Genomic DNA, 17720 nt, shown 5'->3' with positions numbered 1-17720 from the left:
TAACCTTATTAGCTGTACGTGAAAAAGCAAAAAGTAAAAAAGATGCAATTTTACAGCAGACAAGCAAAACATTACTGACATGTTGGATCATAACCACTGTGCAAATGAAGCTTTATGCTTTGGGGGGGGGGATGACCATTCAGTGATGTATTTGTGATTTCATTTTTGGGGTTTAAGTTTTTTAGGGCATGCAAATTTGTATGTACAGGGTGGGCGAAAAGTCCCTTTACATGTTAATAGCATAGTACAGTTAGACATGTAGATAAACATTGTTATGAATACAAAAACAGTATATTTTTTACTATTGTTGAGCAGATTGACTCTTTATTATTAATTATTAATATTATTGTTGAGATAAGAATTTCCCGCCATAAGCTGAATTCTACGCATGTCACGTTCACTTCGGTTAGTGTGGGAAGAACGTGGCAGAAGAACGTGGTCCATTTCATTCAGTCGAGAGAGTGAAACCATGGCGGATGAGGAGCGTTTGGTGGCTTCTGTGTGGGTACACGAAAGTCACAACACAAAGAAGACAATGACAGACATTTTGAGGGACTTCGCTGTGCGGTTTGCAAAACCGCCGCCATCACGACCAACGTTATTCGCATGGGAGAAGAAAACCTTTGCGACGGGAAGTGCTCTCGATGCACCACGTAGCGGAAGGCCTACGACTCGCACCGAAACTTGTGCTGCTGTGGCGGAATCAATTGAACGATCGCCGATGAAGTCAACCCGTAAGCTGTTTGCAGAATTAGGCATCCCGCGATCGACTATGCGAGACCACATGCGGAAAGACTTGAACGTTTCATGTTTTCGGCCATCCTCAGTGAATGAGTTGAGTGATCGTGACTTGGAGCAACATGTGCATGCATGTGAAATGCTGTTCGCACGCTTCTCGCATGCAAATGATAAATAAAACGTTATGTGCTCTGACGAGTGGACGATTTATCGTAGCTCAGGAAATCGTAACGTCTTTTTTTGGGCAAAAGACAATCCGCACTTTTATGAGGAAATCGAGTGCAATCCGCGGCATGTTATGATTTGGGCAGGGATAACGGCAGACCATCTGTTTGGACCCTATTTCTTTGATGGTCCTGTGAACCAGCACAGCTATCTTCACATGATTAACAAGTGATTGCTTCCAGAATTAACGGCAAAAGGAAAAGCTGACATCGTTACACTTCAACAAGACAACTGTGAGTGTCCGCAAACGGCTAAATGAACTGTTACCAAACCACTGGATTGGACGTGGATCACGAGGCCTTCCAGCACCGTTGCCATGGCCTCCACGAAGCCCAGACCTCACCACACCGGACAATGTATTATGGGGCATAATAAAATAACACGTTCGTAAACGACGATACGTGAACGACGATAAACTGAAAGACGGAGTTCGCATGGCATTTGAAAGGATCGCCCCTGATATGCTGCAGCGGATGCACACGAGAACATGGCGACGCATCAACCTTTGGATCGAACCTGGAGGAGTGCACACTGACGTTGTTGATCAATGAACCTATTTATTCAAAATAGATGTTGAAATTTAAAAAAAATATATACTGTTTTGTATTCATAACAATGTTTATCTACATGTCTAACTGTACTATGCTATTAACATGTAAAGGGACTTTTCGCCCACCCTGTATGTTACCAGTCAGTAAACTAAAAACTATTGTCTTGCGGTTCTAAGTACCTTAGAACATTGGTTCTAATCTAGATCATAAAATCGTATGATAACATTTATGCGTAATTTAGAAACACTTAGAATATTAAGAACACGCAAATTATACATAAAAGGAACCCTCAAACTAATAACACCGTAAATTTGACCAAATTTCTATTGCGAAGTTCAAACTTAAGGTCCAGCTAGCCTACCCACAAGTTTCTTGTGAACACTTTATGTAAAATATCAGCACTATGCCATGAAAATATAAGTGGAAAACAGGTCCCGGGTTCGAATCCCGCTCGGGCTTGGTTGTTTGTGAATGTCCATTCATCAATTTCATCATATCATCACTCATCCCCATCTTCGCACAACACCGCATTATCTCAGCGCTACCGGCTAAACAGTCACATTTGGTATACATATTACACTCAAAATGTCTAGTGAATTTACTGGTCTTTTGAACCAAGTTCGGTAGTTCTGGTGTTGGCCGTCCATTTTTAATTATCTCATTTTTCTCTGAGAAAGAACGGGCAGAAAATAGCTTGGACAAAAGCTTTTTTATTGTACACATTGCTCTATATTACTAGATACTACATGGTACCTTCACACATTTGCATCTACATTCGGCAAACCAAACCCGTAAACTGAGGAAAACCGAAAACAATACGAGTTGAAACACTCCAATACTCTCTCTGTCTCTGAGGGCCTCCCCGATGGCGCAGTGGTAGCGTCGTCGCCTTGTAATCAAGGGGTCCCGGGTTCGATACCCGGTGGAGGCACAAGTGGTTCGGATCCCACTTTAAACTGTAGGTCCAGTCCCAATTAGCCTTACTGTGCATAAAGTGGACTTAAAACACCAAATCAATCAATCAATCTCTGTCTCTGCATAGAGTCTCCCCGTCAGATGCTAGCTTCGTTTGTAGCAGAAATTCACGCACACTGCTCGTGACCTTGAGATGCGCGCGCAACTGTCTGCCACTGCTGAACCCATGCCAGAGGAAGATCGATTCGGCTACTCAGTGCAGGCCTGCAGGGCTGGTATTTGTTCTATGTGTAGCGAAGAAATTGAACGGTTTTATCTACAGTAGATATTATTGAATAATCGTGTGATTATGACATAATATATTGTTACATTGTATGCACGCCAATGGATTGGACCATTAATGGTCATGAATGATTCTTCAATCATGTTTGTTAGATAGTTAAGAAGCGGTATATGCTTTCAATTAATTTAATTTTCTTTGAGGGAGATAAAACAATCCCTGGCAGGGATAAAAGTAATTTTATTTTGCCGGACATATTTTCTTTTTTAGGGAGGGGGGATCCCGGCATAGCCCCCGTTAGTTCGCACACTGGTCATAACTGTTTAGAATCTTTATACATCCCCAATATAAAATATACTTACAACATTTTCTTTCATTGATTCAAAGAAAGTAACAGAAAATTACAGTTGGTGACTTGTGTGTCTTTTCCCGAACACCCTAGATAAAATACACAAACTTATAACTAATTAAATTTCCATAGCCTATATAAATTTTTGTGGTAAACATAAATGACATGCATACCTGCAGTATATTATTATTTTTCTTCTCTTCACTTTTATAAGATATTTAAGTGCCTGTTGTCAATCTAGGCGAAAGCGCAGGCGCAGCGTATTGTTTAGAGAAAGTTTCCACATGGCGTCCAGCGGAAGGCATGTCCTTATGGCAAAAATAAACTCTACTGTGGATACTCTTACTCATTTTCATCACATTCTAAGAACGGTTAAGACATACTCATATTGTGCATGTTGCTTCATATCGCTATCTGTTAAAAGTATAATACATTTTCCGAACTAGTGCAGTTAGAATCCTTCAGCACGCGCGATGTCTGAAAGCAGCAGACGATTCTCACCGAACAAACCAGCCTCCTGGCCCGTGCCTTTGGTGAATCTCGTTCTTGCACGAATCGCACGGAATGCGACTTTTGGGACAACGTAATGAAACTCACGAAACGCACGGAAGCACTTATGGGACAGCCATTTGCCATAACTCGTTTAACGCGTTAAACTCGTGCGACTTTCGGAACAGGTCCATATTAATACACTATCTTGCCCCCGAGCCAGCTTCTGTTTTATGCAAAATATAAATTTGATGATTTCCAAACACGAAAATCGCTTCCATAAATCAAGTGATGCAGACCTTTGCGTTTCAGTATTGAAAAGAAATCTGGCCTCCAACCTTCTTTCCAATGCGGTAAAGATGCCGTGCTCCAGGAATCAATCCTTACCACGCATAGACCTGAATTAAAGAAAGCCATCGACGTGGTTTCACACGAGAAATCGATATATTTTGTGCAACGTGGTTACGCAAAGAGCTATGTAATGATTGTTTCGTATGAATTATTACACCGTGTTGCAACTCCCCCCCCCCATCGGTGTCGCAGCAATGCTCGTGAAGGAGGAACGCCCCATTCGGACTGCCGTGTGACAGGAAATTGTTGTTCGCGTGTCCTTCTTATTGATGATAATTCGCATAATACTTCCAGCTAGATAAGTTTTTCGTTACGTTGTTAGTGAATGATTGTTAAGCAACCTCCTTAAAGCGAAGTGTGTAAAGATTGCAATCTTATATTTCTAGAGGACAATAATTTTTGGTAAGTTTTGTTTACATAGCTATACATGTTTCGGCACTTGTTTTACTTTATGTTGCTTTTAAGCAGTGGCGGCGATTGGGTTCCAAAACCGAGGGGGGGGGAGGTGCCAAAACTGAGTGCCAAACCTTTGTAGATAAGGTTTAGCATAGTGCGTGGGCAAAAGTCGATGTATGATGATGAAGAAATGTCATTGTAAATTTATTTCATAATCGTTGTTGCTCATGGATTTTTGCTATCGCAGTTATTACGTAGGAACGGAAACAACAAATCGGAACAGAATTATTTTTTTTGTCATACTTAGCTTCGGTGTGTAAATATAGATTTCAGCGATAGCGAATGGTTTACTTTTTGCCATTTTGTATTTTGTAAATCCTATAACTGAAAGCCAGGTTTTTAAGCTTTACTGAACACTTTGTGAGCCCCCCTTTTGCATCTAATGGATTAAATATGGTGCACCTAGTAGTAAAAGTGACTTGGAACCAGCTAAAGAAAATGAGTTACTAAGGAAATATATTCTCATTACTCCCTCCGCCTCCTCGCCTCATTGCACATATTGCAGCATAGTGCTAAGGTGTGAACTTGTTCTTACTAAATTTTAGAAAAATATCTTCATATAATATATACAGGGCCGGATTAACCTATGGGCAACTGGGACAATTGCCCCGGTGCCCCCACCAAAAGGAAGCTGTGAAGGGCCTCCAACAAAAAAATACTTTAACCAGCTGGCTATGCTTGTGAAAAATTACATAAGAAGTTCTATTTTAAAAATAAAAAAAAATCTTCAATATTGTCGTATGTCTACACTCTTCTGGATCCAATTGTAGCACGCATAGCTCTCAGTCGATCTGTTTGTAGATATCTGATTTATACCATGGATTGATTTGGCTGTGCTGTGGAAACAAGGCACACTTATTCAAACAATCAATTCTCAGATACGATTAAGATGATAAATAATCCTACGAAGTACATAACTTTCTTTCGTTAATAACATCGTATTAGAACTGTGCGTTTTTCTAGGGGGAAAAATTGTGGAGATACTAGCGCTCTCTCTCGGTGCATCAGTGAACTACGGGACACCTCTAAAGAAATACCACAAAATGTTGGCACCCAGGGATGTGCTGCAGCACAGCAGGCTCGGAAAGGCTTGTGCGAGCCGTTTGATAAATTCATATTGTTATTCTGACACGTAATTCAATTTGCATGTATGTGTGTATTTATTTAAGCACCAGTTCAAGTAGGTTCTCATAAAGTAACAATCTTACGACATGTATTCTGAATACATGGATATTTGTATGTGTCCTTTCGTTTCATTCATAATCATCTTTTCATTCTCATCATCGCGATTAACTTCAATAGGAAGAAAAGTGACGTTGAATAACGGAAATAACAAATAATCGTAAAAAGTTGGCAACGCCGTTCCAGTTCCTAACAATAATGAAACATACTGCTACTCTATCGATTAAATATTTTGGTTATTGCGTTTTAGTCTTGTAACTTTATTTTACTGCGCTTTTGTCCCTGCAAACCTATCTGCGATATGATCGATTGTGAATGACTACTGATTCTAAAATCAGGTCTACCATTTCAACTGCTGAAAATTGGTGGTTAACATACGGTCCTGAATATATATAATCAAATATCAACAGCTGTCTATCGAAAGTCAAGACATACAGGGAGATACCTACACTACAAATCTAACCACCCCAAGAGTACAAAGTTATAGCCCACTGCCTAAGCTCAAGAGAAGAATCTGCTCGAATCCGGCAACACTCAGACAGGAACAGGAACACATCATAGGCGTGCGCACAGGGGAGGCAAGGGGGTGGCAGTTGCTTCTCTTAATACTCCCAATTAGAAAATTAGTGTAGAGGAATATTACCACTGTTGTGAAACAATTGTATACGCTTAAAGAAGAGATATGTATTTTCAAGCCGATGAAAGTTCCAAGCAACTAGGGGAGAGGGGAGTGCATATTTGCAATGTAACTGTACTATCCCACTTCGTTCTCTAGCAAATTTCTTGTTGCAAATAATTCCACATACTTTATTCTTTAGCCTAGTTGTATTCATATTAATTCTATGTGGCCGATGAATAAATTGCTCACACATTGGAAATCAATAAATTATTTGTAATTGTTTTGAATATGCTGTACGGAATCATGTTTATATGTAAATTAGGCTCTGTACCGCAGGTAATGAAAATAAAGGGGAACAGATAACTTTTTGTGCCACGGAAGTTGGAATACTTCTAATAGAGTGATTTTCGGTGGGTCCGGACACACTATATAATCTCCTGTTTCGTGCCCGTCAATGCAATAAAACAGTGAGAATGAATGAGGTTTTTATTTTCCTTACTGAACCTTTATCAAGGCTTTTACCCCCCCCTCCCTCTAATCAGAGGGTGTGGCAACGCCTGTGGAACACATCATAGGTACAATGATACTCTATGAATATTCACCAACCACAAACAAGTAAAAGAGCCATCCGCAGTGAAACAAAAGAAGTAGCGAGATTTAAAGACTGACTCCAAAGGTACATTATTCAACCCCTGTGAAGTTGGCCCGACCCATTCGCGTTGCCCACTTCAAAACTAGTCAAGACGTTAGTTCTTTGTTAGTTCTCGATAGTTCTCATAAAATTTTCGTTAGTTCCGAAAATACATAAAAACTATTAAGGAAATAAATGGGTCGGCCCAACTTCACACTTTTTCGACCCATATTCAAACTCGAACCGAAAACCATCCAGATCGATTGATTTTCGTTAGTTCCCGTTAGTTCTCATAAAATTTTCGTTAGTTCTCAAAATTTATCCAATTCATTCGCCGAACAAAAAAAGGAGGTAATTTGCAGTTTTCCAGTTTTCACACGGAAATTTTATCAAAAAATGGTCCGTATTGGTAGAATGTAGAGAGTATGAGTCAATTTTGTTGAAACTTTATTCATTTTCTCAAATTTATCCAATTTATTCACTGAATAATTGCTTAGACGGAATGTGTTGTCCTGAACGGCCAAATTTCGTTGCCCACCTCAAACCTTGTCAGGACGTTAGTTCTAGGTTAGTTCTCGATAGTTCTCGTAAAATTTTCGTTAGTTCTCAAAATTTATCCAATTTATTCGCCCATTAGAAAATGGAAGCAATTTGAAATTTCCCAATTTTGACACGGAATTTTTTCTCAAAAAATGGTCCATATTGGTAGAATGAGGAGAGTATGGGTCAATTTTGTTGAAACTTTAGTAATTTTATCAAATTTATCCAATTTATTCACTGAATAAATGCTTAGACGAAATGTGTTGGCCTGAACGGCCAAAATTTGTTGCCCACTTCAAACCTAGTCAGGACGTTAGTTCTTCGTTAGTTCTCGAAAGTTCTCGTAAAATTTTCATTGGTACTCAAAATTTATCCAATTTATTCGCCGATTAGAAAATGGAAGCAATTTGAAATTTCCCAATTTTGACACGGAATATTTCTCAAGAAATGGTCCGTATTGATAGAATGGAGAGAGTATGGGTCAATTTTGTTGAAACTTTAGTAATTTTCTCAAATTTATCCAATTTATTCACTGAATAAATGCTTAGACGAAATGTGTTGGCCTGAACAGCCAAATTTCGTCGCCCACCTCAAACCTAGTCAGGACGTTAGTTCCTCGGTAGTTCTCGATAGTTTTTATAAAATTTTCGTTAGTTCCGAAATACATAGAGACTATTAAGGAAATAAATGGCTTCGGCCAACTTCACACTTTTTCGACCCATATTCAACTTCGAACCGAAAACCATCCAGATCGATTGATTTTCGTTAGTTCCGGTTAGTTCTCATAAAATTTTCGTTAGTTCTCAAAATTTATCCAATTTATTCGCTAAACAAAAAATGGAGGTAATTTGCAGTTTTCCAGCTTTCACACGGAAATTTTATCAAAAAATGGTCCGCATTGGTAGAAGGTAGTGGGTATGAGTCAATTTTGTTGAAACTTTAGTCATTTTATCAAATTTATGCAATTTATTCACTGAATAAATGATTAGACGAAATGTGTTGTCCTGAACGGCCAAATTTCGTTGCCCACCTCAAACCTAGTCAGGACGTTAGTTCTTCGTTAGTTCTCGATAGTTCTCGTAAAATTTTCGTTAGTTCTCAAAATTTATCCAATTTATTCGCCGATTAGAAAATGGAAGCAATTTGAAATTTCCCAATTTTGACACGGAATATTTCTCAAGAAATGGTCCGTATTGATAGAATGTAGAGAGTATGGATCAATTTTGTTGAAACTTTAGTAATTTTATCAAATTTATCTAATTTATTCACTGAATAAATGCTTAGACGAAATGTGTTGTCCTGAACAGCCAAATTTCGTTGCCCATTTCAAACCTAGTCAGGATGTTAGTTCTTCGTTAGTTCTCGATATTTCTCGTAAAATTTTCTTTAGTTCTCCAAATTCATCCAATTTATTCGCCGATTAGAAAATAAAAGCAATTTGAAATTTCCCAATTTTGACACCTAATTTTTCTCAAAAAATCATCCGTATTGGTAGAATATAGAGAGTATGGGTCAATTTTGTTGAAACTTTAGTCATTTTATCAAATTTGTCCAATTTATTCACTGAATAAATGCTTAGACGAAATGTGTTGGCCTGAACGGCCAAATTTCGTTGCCCACTCAAACCTAGTCAGGACGTTAGTTCTTCGTTAGTTCTCGATAGTTCTCGTAAAATTTTTGTTAGTTCTCAAAATTTATCCAATTTATTCGCAGATTAGGAAATGGAAGCAATGTGAAATGTCGCAATTTTGACACGGAATATTTCTCAAGAAATGGTCCGCATTGATAGAATGTAGAGAGTATGGGTCAATTTTGTTGAAACTTGAGTCATTTTATCAAATTTATCCAATTTATTCACTGAATAAATGCTTTGACGAAATGTGTTGTCGTGAACGGCCAAATTTCGTTGCCCACCTCAAACCTAGTCAGGACGTTAGTTCCTCCGTAGTTCTCGATAGTTTTTATAAAATTTTCGTTAGTTCCGAAAATACATAGAAACTATTAAGGAAATAAATGGGTTGGTCCAACTTCACACTTTTTCGACCCATATTCAACTTCGAACCGAAAACCATCCAGATCGATTGATTTTCAATAGTTCCGGTTAGATCTCATAAAATTTTCGTTAGTTCTCAAAATTTATCCAATTTATTCGCCGAACAAAAAATGGAGGTAATTTGCAGTTTTCCAGTTTTCACACGGAAATTTTATCAAAAAATGGTCCGTATTGGTAGAATGTAGAGAGTATGAGTCAATTTTGTTGAAACTTTAGTCATTTTATCAAATTTATCCAATTTATTCACTGAATAAATGATTAGACGTAATGTGTTGTCCTGAACGGCCAAATTTCGTTGCCCACCTGAAACCTAGTCAGGACGTTAGTTCTTCGTTAGTTCTTGATAGTTCTTGTAAAATTTCCGTTAGTTCTCAAAATTTATCCAATTTATTCGCCGATCAAAAAATGGAAGCAATTTGAAGTATCCCTATTTTGACACGGAATTTTTCTCCAAAATTGGTCCGCATCTGTAGAATGTAGAGAGTATGAATCAATTTTGTTGAAACTTTAGTCAATTTATAAAATGTCTCCCATTTATTCACTGAATAAATGAATAGAAGAAATGTGTTGGCCTGAGCGCCCAAATTTCGATGCCCACCTGAAACCTAGTCAGGACGTTAGTTCTTCGTTAGTTCTCGATAGTTTTCGTAAAATTTTCGTTACTTCCCAAAATTTATCCAATTTATTCGCCGATCAAGAAATGGAAGCAATTTGAAGTTTCCCAATTTTAACATGGAATTTTTATTATAAAATGGTCCGTATTTGTAGAATGTAAAGAATTTGAATCAATTTTGTTGAAACTTTAGTCAATTTATCAAATGTATCCAATTTATTAACTGAGTAAATGATTAGGCCAAATGGGTTGGCCCTAGCGGCCAAATTTCGTTGCCCACCTGAAACCTAGTCAGGACGTTAGTACATCCCTAGTTCTCGATAGTACTCATAAAATTTTCGTTAGTTCCGCAAATACATACGTAGAAGCTATTAAGGGAATAAATGGGTGGGGCCAACTTCACACTTTTTCGACCCATATTCAAATACGAACCGAAAACCATCCAGATCGATTGATTTTCGTTAGTTTCCGTTAGTTCTCATAAAATTTTCGTTAGTTCTCATAATTTATCCAATTTATTGGCCGAACAAATAATGGAAGCAATTTGCAGTTTTCCAATTTTCACACGGATTTTTTTATGAAAAAATGGTCCGTATTGGTAGAAGGTAGACAGATGATTCAATTTTGTTGAAACTTTAGTCATTTTATCATATTTATCCCATTTTTTCACTGAATAAATGATTAGAAGAAATGTGTTGGTCTGAGCTGCCAACTTTCGTTGCGCACTTGAAACCTAGTCAGGACATTAGTTCTTCGTCAGTTCTCCATAGTTCTCGTAAAATTTCCTTTAGTTGTCAAAATTTATCCAATTTATTCGCCGAACAAGAAATAGAAGCAATTTGATATTTCCCAATTTTGACACGGAATCTATCTCAAAAAAATTGTCTGGATTTCTATAATGTAGAGAGTATGTTCCAATCCTGTTGAAACTTTAGTAATTTTACAAAATGTATCCCATTTATTCACTGAATAAGTGATTAGAAGAAATGTGTTGGCCTTAGCGGCCAAATTTCTTTGCCCACCTGAAATCTAGTCAGGACGTTAGTTCTTCGTTAGTTCTGATAAAATTTTCGTTAAGTCCGTAAATACACAGAAAATGTTAAGGAAATAAATGGGTCGGGCCGACGTCACACTTTTATGACCCATATTCAACTTCGAAATTGAAGCCATCCAGATCGATTGATTTCCGATAAATCCCATTAGTTCTCATACAATTTTCGTCAGTTCTCAAACTTTATCCAATTTATTCGCCGAACAAATAATGAAAGCAATATGCAATCTACTCAATCAATGTAACACTTTCTGAGGACAGTAGAGTCTGTGCTGTAGTTGAGGCAACATTGTTATGAGTTCGCTTATTAAATGTATTGTTTTAATAACCATAAATAGGAGGTGGTCCAACACCATAAAATTTGTTGAACTCTACCATGAACATAAATGTCTGTGGAATTTATGTAGTGTCTATACAGGCACAAACAGAAACAAGGGACGTATGAGGCCATAGTGCAGGAGATGAGATTGTATGGATATGACGTTGGGATGAAAACTTGAAAATAAAAAAGAATACGCTCTACGTACAACCAACAACTAAAGAAAATAGAAAAATCAAAGAAAATCAGGTTTCTTCCTTTACGTGTCCTTGTGCATTATTGTACTCATTTCTAATTAAAAAAGAACCTGTGTAACCCGTTGCAGGACCTCTTTATTCGCCAACGACGGTATCCATGGATTACGAATGGATTCAGTCTGTCATACAGCACAAAATAGCTGAAGCCACTATCGCACTTTTCTAGACTCGAGTAGAAAGTGTGTACGCAGCGGCTCCGTTACTTTGTAACTCCATATTTTTGTACCATCAAAACTTCATTTGTCAAATTTTGTACTATTTTTGTACTACTTAAAAATGCTAAAAATAATTTTTGTACCATTCAACTTACCGTCGAAAAACAAAAATCAATTTTGGGGTTACAGGGTAACGTCTCAACCTCATCATCGGTTTCGGTAAGTTATTCACATCAAAATATTATACTATTTATGTACCATTTTGTACCACTATTTAAGATTTTTGTACCCGTCAGGAACAGCCAAAAAGAAGGCGGAAAAATTTGTACCTTGCAACCATATACTTTTGTACCGTCTCGAGTTGCTTCATAGTATATTATGCTATTTTTGTACTAATTTTTAAAATTAAACCTTCTACACATCTACTTTGCAATAAGTGGATATCCGATTAAATACCGTTCTTAAAAATCCCCCCCCCCAAATTTTCAAATTTGTATTTATAACTTAGAGACAGCAATTCACGGAAAAAATTGGACAAAATTTTGTCGAAAGTGTGAGGCTTTTATCTGCTTAATATTGAAATGATATCTTCAGAATAAGTACTTTCTAATAAGCCCCTCTTTGATAACTGTACCGTTACTGAAAACCCGAAAATAAATTTCAAATTTTGTTTTTTTTACTTTGATGTACTAATTCTTATGAATATATGAACAATATAGTATGATATTGGTCAGGTTTAGAGGTATTCAAATCATCAATACAATTTTAAAGAAATGTACTTTGTATCAAGTCCCTTTCCGGTTTTTGTACCGTCACGGAAAACCCGGGAAATATTTTAAAATTTCTCCTTCCTCGGAAAGAAACACTCTTTAGAAGAAAATATGGACTAAATATTATCGAATGTGAGAGGTATATATCTGCTTAACGTTCAAATAAAATGTCCTAAATAAGTACTTTCTATTAAGCCCCTTCTTCATTTTTGCACCGTTACGGAAAACCCCTAAATAATTCTCAAATTTGTTTCTTCACTTCCATGTACTACTTCGTATGAATACATGGACAAAATGTTGTTATATTTGTGAGATTTAGAGCTCATTAATCCTTCAATAATATTTCATGGACTATAACTTTGTATCAAGTCCTTTTTTTATTTCTGTACCGTCACGGAAAAGCCTGGAAATATTTCTTTAACTCTTACTTCCTCGCTAAGGCACGCAGTTCACAAGAAAATATTAACCAAATATTATCGAATTTGTGAGGTTTATATTTCCTTGAAGTTTAAATAAAATCTTCTGTATCAGTACTATACATTAAGATCGTTTTTTTTTATTTTTGTACCTTCACGTAAAACCCGGGAAATATTTTTTTAAATTCTTACTTCTTCACTAAGACACACAGTTCACAAGAAACTATGGACGAAATACGTATTATCGAATATGTGAGGTTAGTATCTAAGTATTCTTTAAATAAAATCTTCTATATTTATACTTTTTACTAAGTCCCTTTTTTTATTTTTGTACCGTCACGGAAAACCCGGGAAATATTTTATAATTCTTACTTCTTCGCTAACACACGAACTTCTCAAAAAACTATGGACGAAATACGTATTATCGAATGTGTGAGGTTAGTATCTAAGTATTATCTAAATATAATCTTCTGAATCAGTACTATAAATTAAGCCCATTTTTTATTTTTGTACCGTCACGGAAAACCCAGGAAATATTTTATAATTCTTCCTTCTTTGCTAAGACACAAACTTCACAAAAAACTATGGGCGAAATATTATCGAATGTGTTTGGCTAGTATCTAAGTATTCTCTAAATAGAATCTTCTGTATCTGTACTTTCTACTAAGCCTCTTTTTTATTTTTGTACCGTCACGGAAAAACGGAAAAATACAAGAAACTATGAACCTAATATTATCGAATTTGAGAGGTTTAAAATCCTTAATGTTTAAAAAAAATCTTCTAAATCAGTACTTTCTATTAAGCCCCTTATTGATTTTTGTACCGTCACGGAAAACCCCAAAATAATTTTGAAATTTTGTTTTTCTCACTTCGATGTACTAATTCTTATGAATACATAAATAAAATTTTATTATATTGGTGAGGTGTAGAACTCTTTAATCCTTAAATTGTAATAGTCCATAAAAATCATCGCATATCTTAAGTACAAAGAACTCCAAATCCCAGCCATCACCCCTCCAGACAGGAAATAGCTAGAAACATCTGAGGAATGTCATGTCAAACATTGCCAGGCTTCCTTGATCGCAAGCATTGTAAACAGGTGTAGAACAATCGCAGTCAAGGAAGATATTACTGCATTTGTTTATTAAAATAAATAAATCTGATTAAATATCTAGTAATAGAGGTGTCAGTCGTTAGTTTTGAAGCTAGTAGTCAGTTACGAACATTGTGGAAAGAGAGAGAGAAGAACGACACGGGGCAAGACCGTATTGAGGCGAGTAGCAAGTCAGACTCTTTGTACCGTCGAGACCATAACCATTCTCCGCAAACTTCAGCTGTTGTACAGAGACAGGTATACCTTTTCCTTTAGCCATGCTGATTAAGTCTGTAGGGGTTTTAAACTCAAGTTTTGTGTTTTGCCATTAAGTGTGTAATTAGTACCTCTCGCAACTCACCTTTAACCTTTTGGAACCCAAGGCCATTTTCACATGTAACCCCCTTGGTGCCCAAGCCGATTTTGAGCAAAATGTAGAGTTTCAATTAAATAAGTGTAGATCGGAGACTAATTGCCCTAGAGAGATGAGGGATATACCGTTGTACGCGGAATGAACCAGAGATTCAGACTATATGAAATTTATGCAAATTCGGCGTACATGTGGTGGTGGGGAGGGGGCTAACTCTCAAAATTCCAAAATTTCGGGGGAAAAAATTTGGTTCCCCATCCTCCCCTCAAACAAAAATGTACATGACAGTGTCGACATGCACATGGAAATGATCGCTGGCACGTAAGGAACACAAAAATATTTGCATTATTATCAAATGACCAATGTAACTTGAGTTGTACCCCCAAAAGGAATGGTCGGCACGCCACTGATTCTACCTTCAAAATGCAGTTACATTGATATGACTATAGCTCAGAAACAAAATGACCTAGATATATGAAAGATATACCGTTGAACGCAGAATGAATCACAGATTTAGAAAATATATAATTTATGCACATTCGGCGTATATATGGAAGGGGAAAGGGGGAAATCCCCTGAAAATACTTTTTTTTAAATAATGGTTTCTCCCCCCCGCCCCCAGAAAAAAAGGATATGAAAAGTTCAAAATCCACATAGAAATTATCGCTGACATATAAGGAACACAAAAATATTTGCATTATTATCATATGGCCAATGTAACTTGAGTTGTACCTCCAAAAGGAATGGTCGGCACGCCACTGATTCTAGCTTCAAAATGCAGAGTTACATTGAAATGACTATAGCTCAGAAACTAAATGCCCTAGAGATATGAAAGATATACCGTTGAACGCAGAATGAATCACAGATTCAGACGATATATAATTTATGCACATTCGGCATACATATGGAGGGGGAAAGGGGGAAATCCCCTCAAAAATACTTTTCTTTAAAAAAAATGGTGTTTCTCCCGCCCCCGCGAAAAAATGTCAAAATGCAAAATTTATGCAAATTTGGCGTATATATATGGAGGGGAAAGGAAGAAAACCCCAAAAAATTATTTTAAAAAATTGTCACTTCACCCAAAAAATGTCCTCGCACTTGGGCACAAAACGATACCTGCGCACAACATTCACGGACGAAAAGCTAGAACGCAGTGGAAAAGGAGCGCCAATTCTTGCAGCTGCTTGAAATTCTATTTTTAGACAATGCAGGGTAACCTCTGTTGCAACTTGTGAACACTTGTGCTAAAAAAACAAAGGTTTCCTTCAGCGCTCTTCGAAATTCCATTCTCACAACGCAGATTCAACAACCAGTCTTCCCCCTTCTCCCCCCCTGCTTGCACACTCACGGAAAACTTTCATTTTGACATCGGATACTGATAAACAAGCTTCCTTCGAATGCAGTTAACAGGAGGGAGTGAAAAGCATTGCTTTAGAACAACAAAGCCGGTCTTCCTTTGTCGGCAAAAATTTGACCTTGAATAGAGACGCAAAAGAGAAGTTTTTTTTCCCGCCTTTCCCCCTCCATTTTCATTAAGACAAAAAAATGCAAAAAAAACGTTTCTCTTAAATACATATGTTAGGAACAATATATATAAAAAAATCGAAATTCTAGCCAAAAATAGAAAAGTTATAACGTAAAAACTACGACCTTGACACAGGATATCTCGATCGAGACGCTTGGGACCGTGAGGGTTACATTTGGGTATCTCGATCGAGACGCTTGGGACATAAGAGGTTAAGCTAACCGTGAACAGCGGGTATGAAAATATTCAGTATGAATGATGAAAGAGCTACATCACCCTAGTTAGATCCCACATACCGAAGGGTATGTTACGTGGTGGAGTGCTGGGATTTTCATCTATTTCACCCCGAAATATTATGAAAATAATAGAGCTTTGTAGCTTTTACTGAATGTTACGTGGTGACAGATGTGGCGCGTTATCTTCTCTTGTAACGCCTTTGCGAGAATGATACGTGAATGGGTAATGAAAAGAGTTGTTACGTAAGAAGTTAGACATCGTGCGTTAGACGCATCGAAATTTTCATGCATTTGACATGAAATCTGTAGAGTTGTGTGCGAATTTATATTTTCTTAAGAATAATTGGTGGAAAATATTGCAGGAACAATGATAGATGTCGAGATTCACTTCCGAGGATGCATTAGATTAAATTTTCGACCAATTACGTAAATCGGAAGAAAAAAATATATACAAATGCTAAGAGTAACTACGTGAATGTGTTTTATACTAAAATCGCCTTTTCTCATATCGTAAATGTATACATCTGGTATAATTACCCCCTCCACATTAAGCAAATATAAACCTCACAAATTCGATAATATTTGGTTCGTATATTCTTGGGAACTGCGTGCCTTAGCGAGGAATGAAGAATTTAAAAAAAAAATATTTCCTGGGTTTTCCGTGACGTTACAAAATTCAAAACGGGTCTTCATACAAATACTATACCTGCCGCAAAATTAGTTTGGTATTGAGAGCTGAAGGAACACGCGTCACGGTGTTGCCATATCATGCGGTACGGTACTCTGTGCAGCCTTCTGACGCTGTGTCGAGGAAAACGTGTTGTGAAAAAGAACAACAATGATGAAATGTGTTATTGTTTTTCGAGGAAAAAAGAATAACAATGATGACAACAATGATGAATGCGTTATTGTTTTCTCTCTTCATTTCCATCTCCCTTACAACATGAACGAATTAACGAAACGAGCATTGTTTACAGGTTACCTTTTCAATACATTCTGAAAATATTGAATATATAAACTTTCAATAATCATTTCTTTCCGAAGTCGCCGTTAAAGTCTGCCCATCTTTCAATTATACCGCAACTGAATTGCACAAAGTCCAGTTGGTGAGGCGTCTGACTTTTACGCGGGAGACCCGCGGTGGTTTGGGGAACTCTTTCAAATATCCTTAGCAGGCCTCCCCGATGGGGTAGTGGTAACGTCGTCGCCTTGTAATCAAGGGGTTCGATACCCGGTGGGGGCACATGGCACAGTGGTTCGGATCCCACTTTAAACTGTAGGTCAAGTCCCGATTAGCCTTCCCGTGCATAAAGTGGACTTAAAACAACAAATGAATCAATCAGTGAAATATCCCTTGCGGCTCCGGAGTCGACTCAGCCCAAATGAGTACCTGGGGTAAACCTGGGGTAAAGGCGGTTGGTGAACCACATCACCGCCATAATACGGTCGAGGTCGAGAATGTGTGGAGCCCTACCTCCACATCCCCATATGCCCCCATACCTTACTTTATTTTGCGTCCATTAATTGTTTTTGTAT

General features: G+C 37.4%; 1 protein-coding gene across 1 annotated transcript in view; it reads left to right on the top strand.

The window, feature by feature from the left end:
• The first annotated feature begins 4265 nt into the window (after nt 1-4265).
• The window catches only part of LOC145998906 (uncharacterized), a 128095-nt gene continuing 114640 nt past the window's right edge, over nt 4266-17720 (top strand). Inside the window, exon 1 of the mRNA XM_083135653.1 lies at nt 4266-4300. The gene's annotated coding sequence lies outside the window, so the exon portion shown is untranslated. The remainder of the gene's footprint in view (nt 4301-17720) is intronic.

This window comes from Lepisma saccharinum, chromosome 14 (assembly GCF_977018435.1).
Source record: "Lepisma saccharinum chromosome 14, izLepSacc3.1, whole genome shotgun sequence".
In the NCBI taxonomy this organism is placed as follows: Eukaryota; Metazoa; Arthropoda; class Insecta; order Zygentoma; family Lepismatidae; genus Lepisma; species Lepisma saccharinum.
Note: the sequence above shows the minus strand (reverse complement) of the source record. Positions and strands in the feature narration are given on the sequence as shown.